Source organism: Chelonoidis abingdonii, chromosome 1 (genome assembly GCF_003597395.2).
Source record: "Chelonoidis abingdonii isolate Lonesome George chromosome 1, CheloAbing_2.0, whole genome shotgun sequence".
Lineage (NCBI taxonomy): Eukaryota > Metazoa > Chordata > Testudines > Testudinidae > Chelonoidis > Chelonoidis abingdonii.
In genome coordinates, this window is record NC_133769.1 from 148,089,715 (window position 1) to 148,096,362 (window position 6,648).

The following is a 6,648-nucleotide window of genomic DNA, read 5'->3' on the forward strand; positions in this document are numbered from 1 at the left end:
GGGCTCGGGGGCTATTTAAAGGGCCCAGAGCTCCCCTACTTCCACCACCCCAGCCCTGTAAATAGCCGAGGAAGCCCTGGGGAAGTGGTGGGGCTCTGGTGGCTATTTAAAGGGCCGGGGCGGTAGAAGCAACTGGAGCTCCAGACTTTTTAAATAGCCCCCAGAGCCCCACAGCCCCACTGCAGGGCTCCAGCAGTGGGGCTCTGGTGGCAATTTAAAGGGCCTGTGGTCCAGCCCCTGTTGGTAGCCCCAAGCCCTTTAAAATGCCCCCTGGGGAAGCCGGGCCACCCCAGTACAGCCCACCAGCTCTTGCCAGTACACCGTACAGGGGCTTGGGCACAGGGCCCTCATAGGGGCAGGGCCTGATTCAGGCAAATTGGTTGAATCGGCCTAAAGCTGGCCCTGACTGAGGTTAAGCTGTTGGAAGCAAGGAGTCTGCTGGTTTTGCGACTCAACAAGAGAGCCCAGGCTCTGAGTTTTGGATCTCCCCAAGATGGACATTGCTGAATCTTCCTGCTTCCTGTGCTAACACAGAACTGTCCCAGGCTGGATTCCAGACTACTAATAAACCTTCTGTTTTACAACGCTGGCTGAGTCACTGCCTCTCCTAGCACAACCACTGCTGCGAGACCCCGGTTGCGGGTTTGGTGGGGGAAATTTTTGCTTTTTATTATGCCACATGCAGGTTGTGGGGGTGGTTGAGGAGACAGTATGTGGTTTTCAGCTTCCTGGGTGTGTTAGTAATCTCCCTGGAACACATAGCAAGAGCTCAGGTTCTTCTTCCAGAAGAGAGAAGAAGGGATGAGCTTTGGAATTTTTGCAGGTGGCTTTGGATCTGAAGAGGGAAGATGCAGCTGCTGGGGCTCTGGCCAGGCTGGGGCTCCTCTGAGCATGTTGTGGGAGGAGGGCTCAGGGCTCTGGCTGGATGGGTGATCCTCTGACTTTGGGGGTAGGATGTCTTGGGGCTTCCGTCATGGAGGGGTAGGGAGTCTCAGGCTGTGGGAGATGTCTCAGGGTTTGGGTCAGAAGGGAGAACTGGGTCTCAGGACTCCAACCATGGGGAGGAACAGAGGATCTCAGATCTCCGGCCATGGAGGGGGTCTTGGGCAGTGAGGGGGCAGGTGGTCCTGGGGCTGCCACAATAGAGGGGCAGGGTCTTGGGCTGTGGGAGTGGGTAAGGAGTCTCAGGGCTCTGTCCAGGGGGAAGAGCAGAAGGGGTGGAGCTGGGGGCTAGCCTCCCCAAAGTTGGGCTCCACCTGTTGCCCATGATGCTGACTGTGGAAGTTGGGGCTGCATGATTCCCAGGGTGTGTGTGTGTGCGTAAGGCTTTCTGAGGTCTCTGATTCAGGTGGACTCACTGCAGGAAGCTCCTGGTGTGGAACACGGGTGCTGAAAGGTCCGAGATCAGTCCCAGGAGGCCCTGAAGCCAACAAGGCTTCCCCCAGTGAGAGTGTCCCCTGGGGGGTGTCACTGATGAGGCTCATGTGTGGATTTGACTCAGAGCTGTTCCAGAGCACTAAGCCTGTGTGCCTGTGACAGCCCCCCAGCATGTGACCTACAGCCTACACTCTGGCAAAGCTCCCTGTAAATCAGAGACAAACTCCCCACTTCCCCATTAATCTCCGCTGCATAGAACCCAGAGCAACTCCTGCCTCGCTGGGTCTCCTGCCAGCCACAGCTGGCCAAGGAGCTGCCCAAGCTGCTCCCCTGGGTCCTTGTGCAGGGGCAGTGTCAATTCCAACCTCACAAGTATAGTGGTGACTCTCCCTGCCTGTCACATGGGGGACTAGGGCTTGATTCCCTGAGGAGAAAGCTGGGATTTTGACACCAAGTGTATGTCTGCAGTACAATTAAAACCCTACAGCTGGCCCAGGCCGGCTGACTCAGGCTTGCCCAGCTTGGGATCCAGGGGCTTGCTCAGGCAGGAGCCCGACCATTGGGATCCTCCCCCCCTCGCTAGGTTCAGTGGCCAATATATTGAAGATGAGTTTATAATTGGGGAATGCGCACTGGGTGCTGCCACTGGACAGACACTTGCTAGCAGGAGATCCACTCAGTGAATGTGATCTACTCTAAAAATATGTGATGAAAGAAAGTTGTCCTGGGGCTCTGTATTTATCATCTCACAAGGACTTGATTCAACTTGCTCAGATTAGAAAGATTTTTTTTTTATTGTGAGCCTGGAAGTTTCCTACAGTGTGAAAGTCAGAGCTGGATTATTTTGAGCTCATGCACCCTTATCACTAATGAAGGAGTAAAGGAATGTGCAAACCAATGAAGCCTTAACATGTCATTTGCATCCTGTGGCAAATTGCCAGCACTATTTTGGTGGGTCTCATGCTTTCTCTTCTTGGGGAGGGGGCGCGTTCAGGGCACCATTTCTTGCCCCTGCAGTGGAATGTTAACTGCCCCACTAGTGTCCTAGAGGAGGGGAGTGGAGAGGAGAGGGAGGGACATAGGCCCACCCTCCACTCCAGGTCCCAGCCCAGGGTCCCTGAGGATAGTGGTGAACCACTTAAACTGACACTTTCTTCCCCTGGGCTACTTCCCTCTCCTGCCCTTCAGCTTGTGGGGGGCTTCCTGCCCTCCCTCTGTACAAGCCAGGTGCCCCTTTACCTAGGGTCTTGGACTTCTTAGCTCACCACAGCACTTCTCCAAACTGTTCTCTGCTCCAACACCAATCCTTTCTGCTCCAACTTCCACACTTTCTGAGTGAAGCAGGGGTTTTTTATCATGTGACTGGCTTCAGGTGCTCTAGTTAATCTATAGCAAACTTTCTTCCCCTTACAGGGAATAAGGCTCCCTTCTAACACTCTTCTGCTGCATCACAATCCTTAAGCCTTGTCCCTGTGACAGAATCTCAGACAGACTCAGAGAGAAGAGAGAAAAACACTTTTCCCCGTGTATTTCCCCAGGCTGCTGTGCAAGGCAGCAGAGGTGTCAGGAGGAGAGAGAAATGTTACCCAGTGTCAGGAGGAGAGAGAAAAACACTTTTCCCCATGTATTTCCCCAGGCTGCTGTGCAAGGCAGCAGAGGTGCTTTAGGGTATTTTCTGTCACTGATTTTTTTCATGTTGGTGTGGAAGGAAAGACTTAGACCTGCCAACTTTTTGAACTTGTGAATGTGAAGTGACCAGGTGGTGAATTAACAATGATGCTGTTGCACAGGATCTGATTGGAACTAGAAAATAAAAAGGCCTTGAAGTGGAACTCTTGGGTGAATAGAACGATCTGATTTGTATTCAACCTTGGAAGGCAATAGATTGTTACATTGGGCGGAACAGCCTGGTTTGGTTTGGTTTGGTTCACTGGTTGGTTGTTTTCCCTGGTAAATTGCAGAGGGTTCACAGGAATGATTAAAGGCTTGAGCAGGGAAGAGAAGTTTAGAAACAAACTGAACCTTTCCTGCTCCTGCCAGCTGTGACTGCTGAGGATATTTTCCTTCTCTATTCCAGGGTGTCTCTTCTGCCAGATTTTAAGAAAGTCAGGCCACCCTGCAGACTATGGCAGTGGCAGAGCAGTTTGATAATAGGCTGCAGGACTCACAATGTAAGAGTGCAGCTGCTGTAGCACCTTGACCAATCATGGACTAAATCCTGCAGCCCACGATAACCTCCCACTGATGGTGATGGGAATTTAGCCTTTGTAACTATCTGGTGGTACCTGAGATGTGAATTAAACTGGGGGCAAACACAGCTCTATCCAAACAAGTGAAGGATGTAAGTCAAAGAGCAAAGCTGGCCCTGGGGATCTGCTGCAGTCCTGTAACCACAGCTGGAAGGAAAAGGGAAAACACTTGGAGCAGCACTGAGAAAAGAAAGTTTGTCAGTGAGATCAGTAGCAATAAATGTGAAATGACAGAGTGCTTTCTCCTCTGTGCCGACATGTTTGAATTGTGTTACCTTACGATTAGATAAAGCTTTAAAATATCGTGCTCTAATTTTAGGATGGGTCTGTAATCATAATCAGCCTCTGCAGAAGTGGGACTTTCAAAATTCCTAAGGAATTTAAGGGATGGGGTTCATGGCTGATCACCTGAGGTCAGTGCAGTAGAGTTCAAATGGAAGATCAGAGAGGCGAGAATGGAGATTGTGGCACAATCCCCAGAACCCAATCACAGTGCTGTAATCGACCAGGGTGTCTACACCGGCACCACGGGGCTGTAGCCCTGGCGCAGAAAGCTCTATGCCTTTTGTCGGGGTGTTTTTTTTACAGTGCTGCAACTGCGCAGTTTCTGCGCACTAAGTGGCTTGGCAGTATGTACATCTCAGACGTTACACCACAGAAAACTGCTTTACTGTGCAGAAACTTGCAAGTGTAGACAAGGCCATAAATGGCTTACATAAGAATGCAAAAGTGGTCATATTGAGTCAGACCAATGGTCCATCTAGCCCAGTGTGCTGCCTGACAATGATCAATGCCAGATGCATCAGAGGGAATGAACAGAACAGTCTTACTGGCCTGCAAGATGAGGGTCTTTTACCGTTACCTTTAACTTCATTGTTGTCGATTCCTACTTATCCTATCTCACCACAACTCCCCCAAGGTCTCTGGGAAAGTCAGATGTGAACCACTCCTTTGACACAGATGTGTCCCAATCCAGATGGAATCCTGTGGCACCTTATAGACTAACAGACGTTTTGGAGCATGAGCTTTCGTGGGTGAATACCCACTTCGTCAGATGCATGTAGTGGAAATTTCCAGGGGCAGGTATATATATGAGGCAAGCTAGAGATAATGAGGTTAGATTCAATCACGGAGGATGACCCTCTTCTAGCAGTTGAGGTGTGAAAACCAAGGGAGAGAAACTGGTGCAGTAGTTGGCAACCATTCACCAGTCTTTGTTTAATCCTGAGCTGATGGTGTCAATTGCACATGAACTGAAGCCAGCGGTTTCCCTCTGAAGGTCTGGTCCTGAAGTTTTTTTGCTGCAGGGATGGCCACCTTAAGTCTGCTATAGTGTGGCCAGGGGTTGAAGTGCTCTCCACAGGTTTTTGTATATTGCCATTCCTAATATACGATTTGTGTCCGTTATCCTTTTCTGTAGCGACTGTCCTTTGGCCGATGCACATGCAGGGGCATGCTGGCATATGATGGCATATATTACATTGTGGACGTGCAAGTGAATGATCCGGTGATGGTGTGACTGATCGGTTAGGTCCTGTGATGGTGTCGCTGGTGAATATGTGGCAGAGCTGGCATCGAGTTGTTGCAGGATGGTTCCTGAGCTAGAGTTACTATGGTGTGGTGTGAGTTATTGGTGAGAATATGTTTCAGGTTGGCAGTTGCCTGGGGGAGGACTGCCTGCACCCAAGCCTGTGAAAGTGTGGGATCGATTGTCCAGGATGGTTGTAGGACCCTGATGAGCGTGGAGAGGTTAGCTGGAGACTGTATGTGATGGCCAGTGGATCCTGTTGTTCTTTCTTGGGTTTGTCTTGCAGTAGGAGTTTTTGGGTACACGTCTGGCTGTTGATCTGTTTTCCTTATTTCCTCGTGTGGTATGAGTTTTGAGACTGCTTGGTGGAGATTTCGTAGGTTGGTCTCGTTCTGAGGGTTAGAGCAGATGCAGTTGTACCTCAGTGCTTGGCTGTAGACAATGGATCGTGTGATGTGCCCGGGATGAAGCTGGAGGCACGAAGGTAGGCATAGCGGTCGTAGGTTTTCGTAATAGGGTGGTGGTAATATGACCATACTATTGCACCGTGGTGTCTAGGAAGTGGACCTCCGTGTAGATGTCCAGGTGAGGTTGATGGTAACATCGCTCAGGATCAAATCCATGCACAAACCTCGATGCCAACTCTGCCCCATATCTACACCAGCGACACCATCACATCTAACCAGATCAGTCACACCCATCACCGGATCATTCACCTGCACATCCACAATGTAATATATCCTCATATGCCAGCAACGCCCCTGCTATGTACACGGCCAAACTGGACAGTCACTACGGAAAAGGATAAACGGACACAAATATCATATTAGGAATGGCAATATACACAAAAACCTGTAGAGAGAACACTTCAGCCTCCCGGCCACACTATAGCAGACCTAAGGTGGGCCATCCTGCAGCAAAAAACTTCAGGACCAGACTTCAAAGGGAACTGCTGAGCTTCAGTTCATCTGCAAATTTGACACCATCGCTCAGGATAAACAAAGACTGGAATGGCTTGCCAACTACCGAACCATTTCTCCTCCCTTGGTTTTCACACCTCAACTGCTAGAAGAGGGCCTCATCCTCCCTGATTGAACTAACCTCTATCTAGTTGCCTGCATATATATCCTGCCCTGGAAATTCACTACATGCATCTACGAATGTGGTATTCACCCATGAAAGCTCATGCTCCAAAACGTCTGTTAGTCTGTAAGGTGCCACAGGATTCTTTGCTGCTTTTACAGATCCGGACTAACACGGCTACCCCTCTGATACTTGACACCAATCCAGATGAACTGAGGAAGACTTTGAGCCAATGTCAGTTTGGAAAAGGCCCACTTACTCTGCAGATTTCTCAAAGTATCTGTTGCTGTGAACCACGTGTAGTGTGGATTTGTGAACCCCAAAGACATCAAACATGAAAGAAACACAAGGCCAGTTCTGAGGAGATTTTCAGAACCAGGCCTGAGGGTTAAACAGCTGTGCTCAAAAGGA

The 6,648-nt window shown here is 50.0% G+C and overlaps 1 protein-coding gene across 9 annotated transcripts in view; it reads left to right on the forward strand.

The window, feature by feature from the left end:
- Nucleotides 1–6,648, forward strand: part of LOC116833757 (uncharacterized) — a 660,803-nt gene that overhangs the window by 85,277 nt on the left and 568,878 nt on the right. The gene's annotated exons all lie outside the window — the stretch shown is intronic.